Source organism: Dendrobates tinctorius, unplaced genomic scaffold, assembly GCF_039654945.1.
Source record: "Dendrobates tinctorius isolate UK_male_01 unplaced genomic scaffold, ASM3965494v1 ptg000138l, whole genome shotgun sequence".
In the NCBI taxonomy this organism is placed as follows: domain Eukaryota; kingdom Metazoa; phylum Chordata; class Amphibia; order Anura; family Dendrobatidae; genus Dendrobates; species Dendrobates tinctorius.
In genome coordinates this window covers 29451684-29472884 of record NW_027361806.1, presented here as the reverse complement: position 1 = coordinate 29472884, position 21201 = coordinate 29451684, and the positions used below count along the sequence as shown (strand labels likewise).

Below are 21201 nucleotides of genomic sequence, written 5' to 3'. Positions count from 1 at the left end.
AAAGAAGGTAATCTGCTGGATCTGGCCCTGTCACATAGACCAGGGGAGGTAATCTGCTGGATCTGGTCCTGTCACATAGACCAGGGGAGGTAATCTAATGGATCTGGCCCTGTCACATAGACCAGGGGAGGTAATCTGCTGGATCTGGTCCTGTCACATAGACCACTGGAGGTAATCTGCTGGATCTGGTCCTGTCACATAGACCAGGGGAGGTAATCTAATGGATCTGGCCCTGTCACATAGACCACTGGAGGTAATCTGCTGGATCTGGTCCTGTCACATAGACCACTGGAGGTAATCTGATGGATCTGGTCCTGTCACATAGACCAGGAGAGGTAATCTGCTTGATCTGGTCCTGTCACACAGACCAGGGGAGGTAATCTGCTGGATCAGGTCCTGTCACATAGATCAGGGGAAGTAATCTGCTGGTTCTGGTCCTGTCACATAGATCAGGGGAGGTAATCTGCTGGATCTGGTCCTGTCACACAGACCAGGGGAGGTAATCTGCTGGATCTGGTCCTGTCACATAGACCAGAGAAGGTAATCTGCTGGATCTGGTCCTGTCACATAGATCAGGGGAGGTAATCTGCTCGATCTGGTCCTGTGACATAGACCAGGGGAGGTAAACTGCTGGAACTGGTCCTGTCACATAGACCAGGGGAGGTAATCTGCTGGTTCTGGTCCTGTCACATAGACCAGACGAGATAAACTGCTGGATTTGGTCCTATAACATAGACCAGGTGAGATAATCTACTGGATCTGGTCTTGTAACATAGATCAGGGGAAGTGATCTGCTGGTTCTGGTCCTGTCACATAGACCAGACGCAATCTCAGATCTACAGGTCAGGGAACATTTAGGAACCAGTGGCCATAATATGGGAAGTTTCAAAAAGTAATATTAAACAAAACATTTCAAAGGGGAAATGCAAAAACCTAGAACTTTAGGAAAGCTGATTTCAGCAAATTAAGGGAAGAGCTTAATTGTGTAGACTAGTATAAAGTCATGATTACTGAGGATACTGACAATAAATGGGACATGTTTAAGGAAATAGAACTAGAAACCTGTTGAAAACTTATACCCTCTGGTAATAAAATGTCAAGGAATAAAAAGAAACCATTATGGATAAAAAAAGACAGTACAAAGTTTAGTAAGACAAAAACAAAGGGCTGAGAAATTTTGAATTCCAAGAATACAAAAATATCATTTCAGGATTATAAAGGGCTAAATAAGAAATGTATAAAAGAAATCAAGCTGGCAAAGTTATCTACTGACATTAAAATAAATTCAAAAAATGTTATAAATGTTATAAATACATCAGTGCCAAAAAGAAAAAAACGGATATTAGCCCCTTAAAAATGATAATAGCAAGAAAATTATAGAGGACAAAGAAAAGGCTGAGATATTAAGCAAGCTCGTCTCATCCATGTTCACCAATGACCTGTCTGTTCCAGGGATCAATCAACAAGACAAAATAACACTTCCAACACTGATATAACCTCCAGACATTACATCATATGTGACTGATATTAGCCCCTCTTATAACGCTCCAGTACTGATATAACCTCCAGACATTACACCATATGTGACTGATATAAGCCCCTCTTATAAAGCTCCAGTACTGATATAACCTCCAGACCTTACATCATATGTGACTGATATCAGCCCCTCTTATAACGCTCCTGTCACCACACAGCTGTCGGGTTACCCGGGACCAGAGGCTCTTTCCCTGTCCCTAACACTAGGGGGCACCCTAGCTCGTCTTATTCTCCGGGACACTTCTGAAGGTGAAGATGCCGGGGCCTCCACCCTTGCCTTATCTCGTGAGTCAGCCCTCCGTCTGTTCTCTTCCCCCACCCAGTAAAGAGGGGGGTGTACTGTGCATTGTAGTATACCAACCCGACAAACAAGGCAACACAAACAAGTGTTAACAAAAAACTCCAGGCATACAAAATATTCACTCACATATAACAGAGAAGTACACCGGGCTATGAAGGTAGGGGAATAAACCAAAATAGAGAAAGAAAAGGAATTACCACACATACAAACCATGCAACAGTCAGTAATATATCCTCCAACTCTCCTTTTCATATGTACTTGACTCCCTCCATTAGCCATGTAGCAAATGCTAGCTCTGACAAAAAGGATTTGTAACAAAGCCCAGATTATAAAGGGAAAAGGAGTGGCTAACTGAGCTCAGCTGTGAGCACAGGGATTTGCATCTTGGCTGATAAACCCCTCTTCTGCTAGAAGAAATAAACATATAAAATGAAGGAGAAGTGCTTCTTGTCAGCGCCTGAGTAGGAGCAATTAGACGCTGCGGTCTTCTGGCTCCACACTGTGCTACAGCATTGACGATAGCTACGATCTTATAAGAACCGATAAACCTGGTACCAAGTTTCCAAGACGGAACCTTCAACTTAATGTTCATAGAGAGAACAACCACACCAAGTCACCAACACACAGGTCCGAACCCACCAAATGTCTCCGATCAGCCACACTTGGATCCCATTTTCCTCAAATTATCCGTAACCCCCTGTCATATGGTAGTAATAAAAAATGAAAACCATTCCTCTTCCGGTAATCCAGAAGGGCGATTTCTATTAAATGAACTAAACTAAGGATGGAACCCATATGTCCCAAAAAACGGGGACTTACCGGTCGATTCCTGACAATGATTATTTACAGCGAATTCGGCTAGCTGTAAGTAAGTAACCCAGTGCTCCTGATTCTCAGACACAAAACACCTAACGTCTCCTTGGAGACAAACTGCACCCCCCGGAAGGAACAATATCGGTCGGGATCACATGTAATTTAATTATTTCCCTGACGAAAATTTGCTCTAAGGATTTGGCGTTCGGTAAAGTGATAAAATTAGACATTTTACTGAATCTGTCTACCTCCACCAGAATTACAGTATTCCTCGCCGACATGGGAAGATCCGTGATAAAATCGACCGACAAGTGAGTCCAAGGTTTGGTCCGAATCTCCAAGGCTTGGAGAGCCCCTGACCGATGAGTATGAGAGGTCTTTGAACGCACAAAGACACTGCAGGTGGCCACATACTCCCGGACATCCTGATGAGCACCTTGCCACCAAAAACGCAGAGTAAGCAGAACTGTGGTGGCTTTAATCCCAGGACACTGAATCATGATGTTCACTAAGAACTCTAAGATGAAGATTAACAAGAACAAACAGTTTACCAAGTGGAAAGGCAGCAGGGTCATCCCTCTGAGCATCAACAACCTCTCTTTCCAGAAAGGAGCATATAGATGCCACAACCACCCTTTTTTGAATAATGGGTTCACACTTATTTCCTCCAAGAAAGCAACAAGATAAGGCATTTGCCTTAATGTTTTTTTTCCCCGGCCAATATGTGACAAAAAACGTTAAACCTGGTGAAGAACAATGCCCTTCTTACCTGTCGAGGTGTTAGACGTTTCTTATGATCCGTGATTACTATGACCTGATGAATCGCTCCCTCCAAAAAACGACGCCACTTCTCAAAAGCCCATTTGATTGCTAAGAGTTCCCTATTACCAATGTCATAGTAATTCTCAAAAAAATAAGCACATGGTTGCCATTTACAAGGAGACGCACCCTGCGACAATGCAGCCCCCACTCCGAACTCAGACGCATCGACCTCAACAATAAAAGACTGAGAGATGTCAGGCTGCGCAGATGAAAAACACCTCTTCAACGTATCAAATACCTCGCTGGTGGGACGGGACCACTTGGAGAAGTCCGTCCCTTTCCTGGTCATATCCGTAAGAGGTTTGGCTACTACCGAAAAGTTCTTCATGAATCTATGGTAGTAGTTGGCGAAACCTAAAAACTGTTGTAACGCCTTCAAATCCTTAGGCTATGTGCACACGCTGCGGATTGGGCGGCAGATTTTTCCTCGTGGATTTGGCAAAATCCGCAGGTCAAAAGACATGCGGTTTACATGCAGATTAGCCTGCGGTTTAGCCCTGCAGTTTCACACATCTACAATAGAGAAGGTGTGAAACCGCTGCGGATTCCGCACAAAGAATTAACATGCTGCGGATTTGAACCCGCAGCAAGTCCGCGCGGAAAATTCCGCTGCATGTGCACAGCGTTTTTTGTTTTTCATTCATTATAATGGTACTGTACAACGCAGCAAAAACTGCGGATCCGCAGCAGAATCCGCAGCGTGTGCACATACCCTTAGGACGATCCCAATCCAATACAGCCCGGATTTTCGTCGGTGGAAGACAACACATACCCTAGGAAAGGGATCTCCTGAACCGAGAACATACGCTTCTCGGGTTTGACAGATAATTTATTGTCTCTGGGTATCTGTAAGATGGATTTCTGGCTCCACACGGTAACCTCGTGACAGCTCCAGTACTGATATAACCTCGAGACATTACACCATATGTGACTGATATCAGCCCCTCTTATAACGCTCCAGTACTGATATAACCCCCAGACATTACACTATATGTGACTGATATCACCCCACTTATAACGCTCCAGTACTGATATAACCTCGACATTACACCATATGTGACTGATATCAGCCCCTCTTATAACGCTGCAGTACCGATATAACCCCCAGACATTACACCATATGTGACTGATATCAGCCCCTCTTATAGCGCTCCACTACTGATATAACCTCCAGACATTACATCATATGTGACTGATATCAGCCCCTCTTATAGCGCTCCAGTACTATAACCTCCAGACATTACACCATATGTGACTGATATCAGTCCCTCTTATAACGCTCCAGTACTGATATAACCCCCAGACATTACACCATATGTGACTGATATCAGCCCCTCTTATAGCGCTCCAGTACTGATATAACCCCCAGACATTACACCATATGTGACTGATATCAGCCCCTCTTATAGCGCTCCACTACTGATATAACCTCCAGACATTACACCATATGTGACTGATATCAGCCCCTCTTATAGCGCTCCAGTACTATAACCTCCAGACATTACACCATATGTGACTGATATCAGTCCCTCTTATAACGCTCCAGTACTGATATAACCCCCAGACATTACACTATATGTGACTGATATCAGCCCCTCTTATAACGCTCCAGTACTGATATAACCCCCAGACATTACACCATATGTGACTGATATCAGCCCCTCTTATAATGCTCCAGTGCTTATATAACCCCCAGACATTACACCATATGTGACTGATATCAGCCCCTCTTATAACGCTCTAGTACTGATATAACCCCCAGACATTACATCATATGTGACTGATATCAGTCCCTCTTATAACGCTCCAGTACTGATATAACCCCCAGACATTACACTATATGTGACTGATATCAGCCCCTCTTATAACGCTCCAGTACTGATATAACCCCCAGACATTACACCATATGTGACTGATATCAGCCCCTCTTATAATGCTCCAGTACTGATATAACCTCCAGACATTACACCATATGTGACTGATATCAGCCCCTCTTATAATGCTCCAGTGCTGATATAACCCCCAGACATTACACCATATGTGACTGATATCAGCCCCTTTTATAACGCTCTAGTACTGATATAACCCCCAGACATTACATCATATGTGACTGATATCAGCCCCTCTTATAACGCTCCAGTGCTGATATAACCCCCAGACATTACACCATATGTGACTGATATCAGCCCCTCTTATAACGCTCCACTACTGATATAACCTCCAGACATTACACCATATGTGACTGATATCAGCCCCTCTTATATCGCTCCAGTACTGATATAACCTCCAGACATTACACCATATGTGACATATCAGTCCCTCTTATAACACTCCAGTACTGATATAACCTCCAGACATTACATCATATGTGACGGATATCAGCCCCTCTTATAGCGCTCCACTACTGATATAACCTCCAGACATTACACCATATGTGACTGATATCAGCCCCTCTTATAGCGCTCCAGTACTGATATAACCTCCAGACATTACACCATATGTGACATATCAGTCCCTCTTATAACACTCCAGTACTGATATAACCTCCAGACATTACATCATATGTGACGGATATCAGCCCCTCTTATAGCGCTCCACTACTGATATAACCTCCAGACATTACACCATATGTGACTGATATCAGCCCCTCTTATAGCGCTCCAGTACTGATATAACCTCCAGACATTACACCATATGTGACTGATATCAGCCCCTCTTATAACGCTCCAGTACTGCTATAACCTCCAGACATTACACCATATGTGACTGATATCAGCCCCTCTTATAACGCTCCAGTACTGATATAACCTCCAGACATTACACCATATGTGACTGATGTCAGCCCCTCTTAAAATGCTCCTGTACTGATATAACCTCCAGACATTACACCATATGTGACTGATATCAGCCCCTCTTATAATGCTCCTGTACTGATATAACCTCCAGACATTACACCATATGTGACTGATATCAGCCCCTCTTATAATGCTCCAGTACTGATATAACCTCCAGACATTACACCATATGTGACTGATATCAGCCCCTCTTATAACGCTCCAGTACTGATATAACCTCCAGACATTACACCATATGTGACTGATGTCAGCCCCTCTTAAAATGCTCCTGTACTGATATAACTTCCAGACATTACACCATATGTGACTGATATCAGCCCCTCTTATAATGCTCCTGTACTGATATAACCCCCAGACATTACACCATATGTGACTGATATCAGCCCCTCTTATAACGCTCCAGTACTGATATAACCTCCAGACATTACACCATATGTGACTGATATCAGCCTCTCTTATAACGCTCCAGTGCTGATATAACCCCCAGACATTACATCATATGTGACTGATATCAGCCCCTCTTATAATGCTCCAGTACTGATATAACCTCAAGACATTACACCATATGTGACTGATATCAGCCCCTCTTATAACACTCCAGTACTGATATAACCTCCAGACATTACACCATATGTGACTGATATCAGCCCCTCTTATAACGCTCCAGTGCTGATATAACCCCCAGACATTACACCATATGTGACTGATATCAGCCCCTCTTCTAATGCTCCAGTACTGCTATAACCTCCAGACATTACACCATATGTGACTGATATCAGCCCCTCTTATAACACTCCAGTACTGCTATAACCTCCAGAGATTACACCATATGTGACTGATATCAGCCCCTCTTATAATGCTCCAGTACTGATATAACCTCCAGACATTACATCATATGTGACTGATGTCAGCCCCTCTTATAATGCTCCTGTACTGATATAACCTCCAGACATTACATCATATGTGACTGATATCAGCTCCTCTTATAACGCTCCAGTACTGATATAACCTCCAGACATTACACCATATGTGACTGATGTCAGCCCCTCTTATAATGCTCCAGTACTGATATAACCTCCAGACATTACACCATATGTGACTGATATCAGCCCCTCTTATAACGCTCCAGTGCTGATATAACCCCCAGACATTACACCATATGTGACTGATATCAGCCCCTCTTCTAATGCTCCAGTACTGCTATAACCTCCAGACATTACACCATATGTGACTGATATCAGCCCCTCTTATAACGCTCCCGTGCTGATATAACCCTCAGACATTACACCATATGTGACTGATATCAGCCCCTCTTATAACACTCCAGTACTGCTATAACCTCCAGAGATTACACCATATGTGACTGATATCAGCCCCTCTTATAATGCTCCAGTACTGATATAACCTCCAGACATTACATCATATGTGACTGATGTCAGCCCCTCTTATAATGCTCCTGTACTGATATAACCTCCAGACATTACATCATATGTGACTGATATCAGCCCCTCTTATAACGCTACAGTACTGATATAACCTCCAGACATTACACCATATGTGACTGATATCATCCCCTCTTATAACGCTCCAGTACTGATATAACCCCCAGACATTACACCATATGTGACTGATATCAGCCCCTCTTATAACGCTCCAGTACTGCTATAAGCTCCAGACATTACACCATATGTCACCGATATCAGCCCCTCTTATAACGCTCCAGTACTGATATAACCTCCAGACATTACACCATATGTGACTCATATCATCCCCTCTTATAACGCTCCAGTACTGATATAACCCCCAGACATTACACCATATGTCACCGATATCAGCCCCTCTTATATCGCTCCAGTACTGATATAACCCCCAGACATTACACCATATGTCACCGATATCAGCCCCTCTTATAACGCTCCAGTACTGATATAACCCCCAGACATTACACCATATGTGACTCATATCATCCCCTCTTATAACGCTCCAGTACTGATATAACCCCCAGACATTACACCATATGTCACCGATATCAGCCCCTCTTATATCGCTCCAGTACTGATATAACCCCCAGACATTACACCATATGTGACTGATATCAGCCCCTCTTATAACGCTCCAGTACTGATATAACCCCCAGACATTACACCATATGTGACTGATATCAGCCCCTCTTTTAACGCTCCAGTACCGATATAACCCCCAGACATTACACCATATGTGACTGATATCAGCCCCTCTTATAACACTCCAGTACTGATATAAACCCCAGACATTACACCATATGTGACTGATATCAGCCCCTCTTATAACGCTCCAGTACTGATATAAACCCCAGACATTACACCATATGTGACTGATATCAGCCCCTCTTATAACGCTCCAGTATTGATATAACCCCCAGACATTACACCATATGTGACTGATATCAGCCCCTCTTATAACGCTCCAGTACTGATATAACCCCCAGACATTACATCATATGTGACTGATATCAGCCCCTCTTATAACGCTCCAGTACTGATATAACCCCCAGACATTACACCATATGTGACTGATATCAGCCCCTCTTATAACGCTCCAGTACTGCTATAAGCTCCAGACATTACACCATATGTGACTGATATCAGCCCCTCTTTTAACACTCCAGTACTGATATAAACCCCAGACATTACACCATATGTGACTGATATCAGCCCCTCTTATAACGCTCCAGTATTGATATAACCCCCAGACATTACACCATATGTGACTGATATCAGCCCCTCTTATAACGCTCCAGTACTGATATAACCCCCAGACATTACACCATATGTGACTGATATCAGCCCCTCTTATAACGCTCCAGTACTGATATAACCCCCAGACATTACACCATATGTGACTGATATCAGCCCCTCTTATAACGCTCCAGTACTGATATAACCTCCAGACATTACACCATATGTGACTGTTATCAGCCCCTCTTATAACACTCCAGTACTGATATAACCCCCAGACATTACACCATATGTGACTGATGTCAGCCCCTCTTATAACACTCCAGTACTGATATAACCTCCAGACATTACACCATATGTGACTGATATCAGCCCCTCTTATAACGCTGCCTGCTGTACCATCAAGTCTGTCCTACTGGGTCCAGCTGCTGCACGTCCATTGGTCTGTTCTGGAGTGGCACTTGGTGTGCATCGGGAGCCAAGCGTAACCTCCCCTTTAGAGGCTTTAGTGAATAGTGCGGTGCTTGCTTAGTCACGTCCCTCCAGGCTCTTTGCGGGCCGTGGCACAGTGGTTCCACAAACCAGGTCCGTGACAGTTTGCTCAGGTCATGGACCCCGCTGGACCCCAATCCTGCATGTTCGGACCATGTACGAAGAGCTCTGCTGACAGAAAGAAGCGCAGGAGGAGCGGTCCATGCACTTGCAGTCCCTGACTACCAAGTTGGAGGCTTTAAACATCTCTCTAGAGTTCCCGCATGTTGAAGCAGCCATGTCTTCTCCGGAGACTTCTCAGACTGTTTGCTTAGTTCGAGATCCAGGTCCCTGACTCGCAGCTCCACCATACCTTGAAGGCAATCCGAAGCTCTGGTGTGGGTTCATCAATCACTGCCGGCTACATTTTGAACTTCTTCTTCACCACTTCCCGTTGGACCAAGCAAAGGTGGCATTCCTTATGTCACACCTTGGAGTCGAGGCCCTGGCGTGGTTGAAACCATAATGTGAGAGAGAGGACCCAATCATCTCCAATTTGCCTCATTCTTGGAAGCTTTTTCGCAAAGTATTTGTTGAAACTGGGTGAACCACCTCTTCAGCTTCCGCTCTTCTCCGTTTACGTCAGTCCAATTAATCTGTGGGTTAATATGCAGTACGTTCCGCACTCTGGCATCCGTACTCGGATGGAATAACGAAGCTTTGGTGGCAATATTCTGGGATGGGCTTTCTGGAGACATTAAGGCTGAGCTAGCCGGTTGAGACCTACCAGCTACGTTTGACGACCTAATTTCCCTCGCCATTCGTATAGACCTTTGTTTCCGAGAGCGTTCCTGTGAGGTGGCACGGGAAAGAGGACTGCGGCGCCTGGCTCCATCTTTTCAATGGCCGCTCGTTTCTTCACCCTCTCCTGTCGAGGTCTCACCTGAACCCATGCAGGTCGACCGCTTTGCCCTTGCCAGTCAGTGACAGAGGGATCGTCGTGCTAAAGGCCAGTGCCTGTATTGTGGGGACATGGGTCACTCTATTCGAGCCTATCCGGTGAAGCCAGAGAAACTCCAGCGTCTAGTGCCGGTAGGAGAGGCCTCCCTAGACGGAAAAGACATCTCTCTACCCCTGACCCTTACTGAGGCCGACACAACCGGTGAATTCCAGTTTATTGAATCAGCGTACTTGGATTCCGGAGGAGCAGGAAATTTTATCCTTCATGCTGTAGTGGATCGATTCCAAATCCCAGTTTATCTGCTCCAAAACCCTTTGGAAATAACATCTGTCGACGGGAGAACTCTTCGGGAGATGGTTCGTCTGGCTACTTAGCCGCTTGAGGTCTGTATTGGGATGCTTCATACTGAGAGGATAGTCTTCTATGGTCTTTCCCACGTGTATCACGCCCTTCTCTTAGGCCTACCATGGTTACGACAGCACAAACCTGTGTTGGACTGGAGAACTGGAGAGGTGCTCTGCAGGATATAGTCTTGTCATTAGGAGTGTCTTGCTCCAGTACGTCCGGCTAATGCCCTGTCTTCTCCAGCATCGCCGCCCGGTTTGCCGTCTGCCTATTGGTCCTTTGCCGATGTATTTGACAAAAAGGAAGCAGAGACTTTGCCGCCCCACAGGCCATATGACTACCCTATCGACTTGATTCCCCGATCTACACCCCCTAGAGGCTGAATTTACCTTCTGTCCCCAGCTGGGACCCAAGCTATGTTGGACTACATTCAGGAGAATTTGGCCAGGGGGTTCATTCAGAAGTCCTCCCCTGTTGGGGCCGGGTTTTTCTTCATTAAAAAGAAAGACGGATCACTCCGACCCTGTATAGATTATCGGGGGCTCCCACCAGATCACGGTGAAAAATAAATACCCTATCCCACTGATCCTTGAGTTGTTCGACCAATTAAGAGGTGCCAGTATCTTCAACAAATTAGACTTATGAGGCGCCTACAATCTAATCCGCATCCACCGGGGAGACGAATGGAAGACTGCTTTCAACACCAGGGACGGACGTTATGAATACCGAGTGATGCCCTTCGGTCTCAGTAATGCACAGGCAGTTTTTCAAGAGTTTGTCAATGATATCTTCCAGGATCTGCTTTATTCCTGCGTTGTTGTATATCTGGACAATATTTTGATATTTTCCCCGGATCTGGCTTCCCACAGATGAGCAGTTTGGCAAGTTCTTCAGTGTCTTAGGGAGAATCAACTCTATGCCAAGTATGAGAAATGTGTTTTTGAACAGTCCACCCTTCCCTTCTTGGGTAACATTATCTCAGATACTGAGGGCAGGATGGATCCTGAGAAAGTCTCTTCCATCCTTAAATGGCCGCTGCCCATTAGAGTCAAAGTAATTCAGAGATTCCATCGCTTTGCTAATTATTATCGACAATTCATTCCTCACTTCTCCACGCTGACTGCTCCCATCTCCTATGACCTGAAAAGGAGCCGATCCAAAGAACTGGTCCTCCAAGGCTGAGAAGGCCTTCCGTTCTCTTAAACGGTCCTTCTCCACAGCTCCCATTCTGCATTGTCCGGATTTGAACAAACAGTTCTTCCTAGAGGTGGACGCATCCTTGTTAGGGGAATTTAGCTGTGCTCACTCAGAAATCTTCCTCGGGTCACCGCGTGTCCTGCGGTTTATTCTCTATGGCCTTCTCCGCTCCAGAGCGTAACTACTCCATTGGTGACCGGGAGTTACTTGCTATTAAGATGGCTTTACAGGAGTAGTGATACCTCCTGGAGGGTGCAGTCTATCCATTGGTCATCTACACGGACCATAAGAACCTGGCGTACCTCCAGTTCGCCGAGAGACTTAATCCACGCCAAGCCATGTGGTCTTTGTTTTTTGCCCGCTTTAACTATTTTTTGTATTTCAGGTCCGGTGACAAGAATGTCAGAGCTAATGCCCTGTCTTGCTCATTTCTGTCCGGGGACCAAGAGGAGGATCCTCAGTTTATCATCGAACCATCCAAGATGGTTACAGTTGCTCCAGTCAGCCTGTCGCAAATTCCCCCAGGAAAGACCCTTGTGGCTGAATCCGAGAAGGAGTGAGTTTTGTCATGGGGCCACGAAAAAACTACTGGTGGCCATCCATGAGGCACCTCCCGACGAAGCTGCAGAAGTGGTGAAACGTGCGTCGAGGTGTTCCTTTTTGGCAGCATAGTGCAAACTCCTTTCACTGTGATTACAGGTCCATGTTAATAAAGGGTATTAGTATGGGCACATATATTAGCATTTAGCTGCTGATTGGCATAATAAGTTAAAGGTTTAGGATGAGTGCACATAGGAATTAAATTTTATTGTCCTTAACAGCGTCTATATTTGCCAGTAGGTATGATACTGCCATGTGTACCATAGTAATACTTATGGGTAGTGGACATTTTTTTGTATAATCATGAATTGCCTGGGGTATTACTAAGTTATAAAGATTTGCACAATGCATACCCCATAGCTCTTTTTGAGTAACCATATATGTCCTAATAATTGGGTGAGTAGGCAAAAGAACACGGCACTCCAGAGAAAAAGGAAGGTTGTTCGGTGCTCAAGTAAGGTTTCCAACCCATAAATATGTATAAAAATACTTGGCACTCAAAAATGAAGAAGCAGTATATTCTTTATTTAGCATCCAGACAAAAATAGACTCATATCGTATGAATGTTTTCGGTCCAACAACGGACCTTCATCAGAAAGGCTTTTTTTGGTTTCTTTTGGTAGAAAACTGCAAAAGATACAGATAGGGTAATAGATATCCTTAGGTGGTAGCGAAGTCTGTGCTGCTGGTATTATATAGAGGCTGGAGCACAAGTCTATCTGGTTGGAGTTGGATTACTGAGACTGGATAAAGCAGGGCTACAGGCGGCACCCTGGATTCCTCCTGCGGGCACTAAGCGCTGTATCTGTTTGCAGAGCCTGCACCCCTAGTGCTGTTAACTCATTCCTGTAGCTACTTTGCTACCACCTAAGGATATCTATTACCCTATCTGTATCTTTTGCAGTTTTCTACCAAAAGAAACAAAAAAACCCTTTCTGATGAAGGTCCGTTGTTGGACGGAAAACGTTCATACGATGTGGATGCTAAATAAAGAATATACTGCTTCTTCATTTTTGAGTGCCAAGTATTTTTACACACACTAATAATTGGGTGAGTTATGCATTTGCTGTTTTAGTTTTTTGTATTATGTCACATATAATTAAAATCCATATTTTAATGCTGTTTTGATAATTGTTTCATAATTGAATAAAATTAGAATTATTTATGATTTTTTTTATCCTTGCTGCTTTATATTATGGTAGTTTTATGTTTATGATATGAAGGGATCATTATATGTTGTATGAGGAATAGTATTGGCTTTATTTTATGATATGTGACTGATATCAGCCCCTCTTATAACGCTCCAGTCGGATTATAAGTTCCACCGCTTGGGATGGACATGATGCCAGATGACATTTTTGCAGCATGCTGTAAAGTAAGGCATTGCACCCTTGCTGTGAGGTTACCCCTGCACTATTTCTTCCTGTAGATAAATGTGTTATAAATGATTCCGAGGGACATATTAACACCGCCGTGTTCAACCACATTGGATCATGTGTATTTTTGCCTCCAGTAGAATCCATTGAGGTAGGATTTATAGGGAGCGCGGCCTCGTGACCCCGCTGTGTGACAGGCCGGTGGTGCGTCCGGCTGTTGAACATCTATATTAGCACATAAAATGGTCCAGGCAGCTCAGGGCGGTTTTATTGCTGAAAATCGGTGAGGTCGATGTGTAAGGAAGAGCCGTCCGCGCCGTGTAATGTCAGTAATTGTCTGCCTTTGACAGCGCCAATACCACACATCACACACACGGCGCTTAAGTAAAGGAAATTTGCACACAAAATTATATGTCTTATGGGCGAAATTGCGCTTGTTTTTTCTAGTACATATACGCTGGTTATTTTTACTTCTTTTTATGCTTTTTCTGATATTAATTTTGTTCCATTTGTCCCCGACTGTCACTTTGTAACCGAGCGGCTCCAGACCTCCCCCACTCTTTCTAAATTTCGACCATCTTCCTTTTTTCTCCACTTTCACTCATGTTGTATATTATGAGAGCAGTTTTGTAGTGAGTACATTTCTGGAAGTCTGATGTGAGCAGATGCCCCTCGTCCCGGTGCCCTCACCCGCGCCCGTCTCGCCATGGTCAGGGGATCTTCTGCCTCACTTTATGCCATTTTATATACATCCAGAAGCCGTCGATGGTCTCATCAGAGCTTTAGGGACTTCTTGGTGAGAGATTTTCTACCCTGAGGGCTCATACTTGCGAGAGACTTGCACGATTCTTGAGCGAGTTTCTCGCATGAAAACCAGGCCCAGCCGCCAGCACTCGGACCCGATCATGCGGATACATGTATCTCTATGCAGCCGCACGCTTCGGTCCCATTGCCGGTGGCAGTGCCAGGTTTTCATGTGCGAGTCTCTCGCAAGTGTGTGTGAGCCCTGAGAGTGAACATTTCCTCCGATCACTTAGCGGATCCTATCTGGACCTTTCAGTGAAGAATTGGATCTGTGTCTGATGAAGCAGCTTCTGGGGTTGGTATTGTTCCTTGTCATGACAGATTGGGGTGGGAAAGGGCTTCAGAGCAGAAATCAACTAGCTCCGCTAATCGAGCCTTTTCCATTTTCATCCTTTACAAGAGAGAAGAAAGCCATGACCCTTGAATCTTACCAATGTTGAGGTGAAAGTCATGATGGGCCTTTGTGGAGGTTCCTATCACCTGTGGTAATGGAGGATGGGGATGGTCAGAGAAGAAGCTCCTCTCTTCTCGGCCCCATCGTAATAGCTGGGGCAGCCACTCCACATATCGCTGCCAGTTGGCATAAGTTTGCATGTGGTAAAGCTCAGTCTGAAATGATTTGTAGGGATCCTGTATCTCCTATAGGGAATCAGTGACTTCTGCTGCAGAGTAAATACATTTCCATCACTTACTATCATTTACCTTTGTTTTGGCCACTAATCAAGATTTTCAGACAAGAGAGAAGCAGCTTTGGGGTTACCCAAACAGTCTGACATAAAGCCACTGTCATGGCCAAGAAAAGCAAGCCTGTCCTGTGCGCAGACATGAACATACCAATACCTTGTGGGAAACACACAGGACAAAGACTGCTGCTGTACACTGATACAGTGTAACAACCCAGAGGATAAAGACTGCTGCTGTACACTGATACATTGTAACAACCCAGAGGACAAAGACTGCAGGTGTACACTGATACATTGTAACAACCCAGAGGACAAATACTGCTGCTGTACACTGATACATTGTAACAACCCAGAAGACAAAGACTGCAGGTGTACGCTGATACATTGTAACAACCCAGAAGACAAAGAATGCTGCTGTACACTGATACATTGTAACAACCCAGAGGACAAAGACTGCTACTGTACACTGATACACTGTAACAACCCAGAGGACAAAGACTGCAGGTGTACACTGATATATTGTAACAACCCAGAGGACAAAGACTACTGTTGTACACTGATACATTGTAACAACCCAGAAGACAGAGACTGCAGGTGTACTCTGATACATTGTAACACCCCAGAAGACAAAGACTGCAGGTGTACACTGATACATTGTAACAACCCAGAGGACAAAGACTGCAGGTATACACTGATACACTGTAACAACCCAGAAGGCAAAGACTGCTGCTGTACACTGATACATTGTAACAACCCAGAAGACAAAGACTGCAGGTGTACACTGATACAGTGTAACAACCCAGAGGATAAAGACTGCTGCTGTACACTGATACAGTGTAACAACCCAGAGGACAAACGCTGCTGCTGTACACTGATACATTGTAACAACCCAGAAGACAAAGACTGCAGGTGTACACTGATACATTGTAACAACCCAGAGGACAAAGACTGCTGCTGTACACTGATACATTGTAACAACCCAGAGGACAAAGACTGCAGGTGTACACTGATACATTGTAGCAACCCAGAGGACAAAGACTGCAGGTATACACTGACATATTGTAACAACCCAGAGGACAGAGACTGCAGGTGTACTCTGATACATTGTAACACCCCAGAAGACAAAGACTGCAGGTGTACACTGATACATTGTAACAACCCAGAGGACAAAGACTGCAGGTATACACTGATACACTGTAACAACCCAGAAGGCAAAGACTGCTGCTGTACACTGATACAGTGTAACAACCCAGAGGATAAAGACTGCTACTGTACACTGATACAGTGTAACAACCCAGAGGACAAAGACTGCAGGTGTACACTGATACACTGTAACAACCCAGAAGACAAAGACTGCAGGTGTACACTGATACAGTGTAACAACCCAGAGGATAAAAACTGCTGCTGTACACTGATACAGTGTAACAACCCAGAGGACAAACGCTGCTGCTGTACACTGATACATTGTAACAACCCAGAAGACAAAGACTGCAGGTGTACACTGATACATTGTAACAACCCAGAGGACAAAGACTGCTGCTGTACACCGATACATTGTAACAACCCAGAGGACAAAGACTGCAGGTGTACACTGATACATTGTAGCAACCCAGAGGACAAAGACTGCAGGTATACACTGACATATTGTAACAACCCAGAGGACAAAGACTGCAGGTGTACACTGATACATTGTCACAACCCAGAAGACAAAGACTGCAGGTGTACACTGATACATTGTAACAACCCAGAGGACAATGACTGCAGGTATACACTGATACATTGTAACAACCCAGAGGACAAAGACTGCAGGTGTACACTGATACATTGTCACAACCCAGAAGACAAAGACTGCAGGTGTACACTGATACATTGTCACAACCCAGAAGACAAAGACTGCAGGTGTACACTGATACATTGTAACAACCCAGAGGACAATGACTGCAGGTATACACTGATACATTGTAACAACCCAGAGGACAAAGACTGCAGGTGTACACTGATACATTGTCACAACCCAGAGGACAAAGACTGCAGGTGTACACTGATACATTGTCACAACCCAGAAGACAAAGACTGCAGGTGTACACTGATACATTGTCACAACCCAGAAGACAAAGACTGCAGGTGTACACTGATACATTGTCACAACCCAGAAGACAAAGACTGCAGGTGTACACTGATACATTGTAACAACCCAGAGGACAATGACTGCAGGTATACACTGATACATTGTAACAACCCAGAGGACAAAGACTGCAGGTGTACACTGATACATTGTCACAACCCAGAAGACAAAGACTGCAGGTGTACACTGATACATTGTCACAACCCAGAAGACAAAGACTGCAGGTGTACACTGATACATTGTCACAACCCAGAAGACAAAGACTGCAGGTGTACACTGATACATTGTCACAACCCAGAAGACAAAGACTGCAGGTGTACACTGATACATTGTCACAACCCAGAAGACAAAGACTGCAGGTGTACACTGATACATTGTAACAACCCAGAGGACAAAGACTGCAGGTGTACGCTGATACATTGTAACAACCCAAAGGACAAAGACTGCAGGTGTACACTGATATATTGTAACAACCCAGAGGACAAAGACTGCAGGTGTACTCTGATACATTGTAACAACACAGAAGACAAAGACTGCAGGTGTACGTTGATACATTTTAGCAACCCAGAGGACAAAGACTGCAGGTGTACACTGATATATTGTAACAACCCAGAGGACAAAGACTGAAGGTGTACACTGATACATTGTCACAACCCAGAGGACAAAGACTGCAGGTGTACACTGATACATTGTAACAACCCAGAGGTCAAACGCTGCTGCTGTACACTGATACACTGTAACAACCCAGAAGACAAAGACTGCAGGTGTACACTGATACATTGTAACAACCCAGAAGACAAACACTGCAGGTGTACACTGATACATTGTAACAACCCAGAGGACAAAGACTGCAGGTGTACACTGATATATTGTAATAACCCAGAGGACACAGACTGCAGGTGTACTGATACATTGTAACAACCCAGAGGACAAACACTGCAGGTGTACACTGATATATTGTAACAACCCAGAGGACAAAGACTGCAGGTGTACTGATACATTGTAACAACCCAGAAGACAAACACTGCAGGTGTACACTGATATATTGTAACAACCCAGAGGACAAAGACTGCAGGTGTACACTGATATATTGTAATAACCCAGAGGACACAGACTGCAGGTGTACTGATACATTGTAACAACCCAGAGGACAAACGCTGCTGCTGTACACTGATACATTGTAACAACCCAGAAGACAAAGACTGCAGGTGTACGCTGATACATTGTAACAACCCAGAGGACAAAGACTGCAGGTGTACACTGATACATTGTAACAACCCAGAGGACAAAGACTGCAGGTGTACACTGATACAGTGTAACAACCCAGAGGACAAAGACTGCAGGTGTACACTGATACATTGTCACAACCCAGAGGACAAAGACTGCTGCTGTACACTGATACATTGTCACAACCCAGAGGACAAAGACTGCTGCTGTACACTGATACAGTGTAACAACCCAGAGGACAAAGACTGCTGGTATACACTGATACACTGTAACAACCCAGAGGACAAAGACTGCAGGTGTACACTGATATATTGTCACAACCCAGAGGACAAAGACTGCAGGTGTACACTGATACAGTGTAACAACCCAGAGGACAAAGACTGCTGCTGTACACTGATACATTGTAACAACCCGCCAGAAGAGTGACTGCAGGTTTACACTGCTACATTGTAACAAATTGTTAGTTGAAAGAAGCATTAGGTCTTCTAAAATTTTAATCCTCTGGATTTTCAATTCACTGCCAGCAAGCAAATTAATCACACAGCGCTGGATTCATTAACATCTGTCTTTTCCTGTTCTGGGGCAGTTTTTTGTTTTTCTGCATATTCTTCTTTTCAGTTGCGCTTGTTTTACAGTCGATTTTCCACTTGTTTCTTTTATTTTTCCCTCTTTTCTCCATTGTGGACGCTTTTTCCTGATCTACATGTTTACAGACAATTCATAATTTAAGACATTTTAAAAAGTTGGGACATTTTTGTGCCAATATGCGTCAGTTTCCATGGAGTTTTTTTTGTACCTCAGAAATATTTGCTCACAATGTTAATGTTACACGTGGCACTTTAATAGATCATGTAACTACGTGCTAAAAAAAAAGGAGCAAAACAAGCTGATTTCTTTTTAATAAAAAGTGGATTTTTGATTTTGCAGAAAATTTGTGAACAATTAATTGTTCACAAAATTGGCAACAAATGCCATAAAATAAAAAAAAGAAAAGTGCAAATGAGGAATTGGGCAAAAGGATTGCAGAAGTTTACATGACCGATGTTGGATCACGTATTCCTAGCGCGCTTCTAGCTGGAGATTCATCTGGTACTTGTAGTTTCACAATCGCTAGCGGCAGACACGGATTGCTTACGTCTATGTTACAACTTAATATTTTTGGCGTGAACGGTTGGCTGAGATTTGTGGTCCATCAGCGTCCAGTTACCACTTCCCTGAGCTTTGCACAGCTTGGGATATCTGCCAGGCTTCACAACTTTACAAGTGGCAGAGAAGCGTCACAGGTCTTGGAATAATGGGGCGCCTGGTCAGAACATTCTTGGTCCATGTTTTCTGTGGTCCGTGCTCTCTGATGGGGGTGTTCTGCACCTGACATGGGGGGAATGCTGACTGCACAACTCGCTTGTCCATTGGGGCTTTGAACTTCAGCAAAGTACAAGAGGGACATCTGCGATGGAGTGAACGCTTGACTTACAAAGCATCTGCAAGACTGAGGGTCCAAGGCTGGAAGAGCCAGGTCCCCGGCTGATTTGGGAATGTTTGTGTCTGGAGAAGCTGGAACAGAAAGGTGGATGTACTCCCCCCCTCGCCCATCAGCCGCCACCACTCACACACACATCCTGAGAGCCCAACATCTGGGGAAGTAGTTTGGATCCGAGGGGGTTCCCGAGTGTGTTTGGCTGTAATGAGTCGTAATGCCGTGGTACAGTAATAACCATTCCATGCGAGCTCAGGGGTCCGCCATTCTTGCAGTACAGTCAGGACCCCCTCCCCCATATCTCGCTCCATGTTGGAGTGTTCCATGCACTCTGGGATCCTCTGCGTCCAGTGCTAATATTTGTAACGAACGGCTTATTGGTAATAACTGCTGACACATTTATGTCCTGAAGTGAAGAAAAAGCCGACTCCATCTGAGCTGCAAAGTGTGTGAGAGCAAGAGCTGACAATCCCAGCCGGGCACCGCTCGAGACTTGCAGGATCGTCCCCGGACGGCAGTCGCTTTACGGCCCCTGACAGACACATATTAATACATTCTGCAGAATATGACATGAAACGCCTGATGTCAGTAATATGTAACAATAGGAAACCTGCGGCAACTTTCTACAGATTTCTGGAGCAAAAAACTGATGGAAATGTCACATCTCCAATTTGTGGAAAAAGAATTACAACTTTTGTGGTTTTAACTCCAGTTCTGGCCAACTCGGCCAACTTTGGTGCAGGGCTCGGGCATGGTCGACAATTTCATCACAATTTACACCACACAATTGTGTAAATACAAGAGTAATGTGTGCGAGCGTCTGACTGGTGGCACACGGCCGAAAAAGAGGCACCAAAATCATTACTGAGCTCGGCACACTTCATCCAGACT

The 21201-nt window shown here is 44.5% G+C and overlaps 1 protein-coding gene across 2 annotated transcripts in view; it reads left to right on the top strand.

Annotated features, from left to right (window-relative positions):
- The window catches only part of RNF220 (ring finger protein 220), a 340908-nt gene that overhangs the window by 90772 nt on the left and 228935 nt on the right, over nt 1-21201 (top strand). The gene's annotated exons all lie outside the window — the stretch shown is intronic.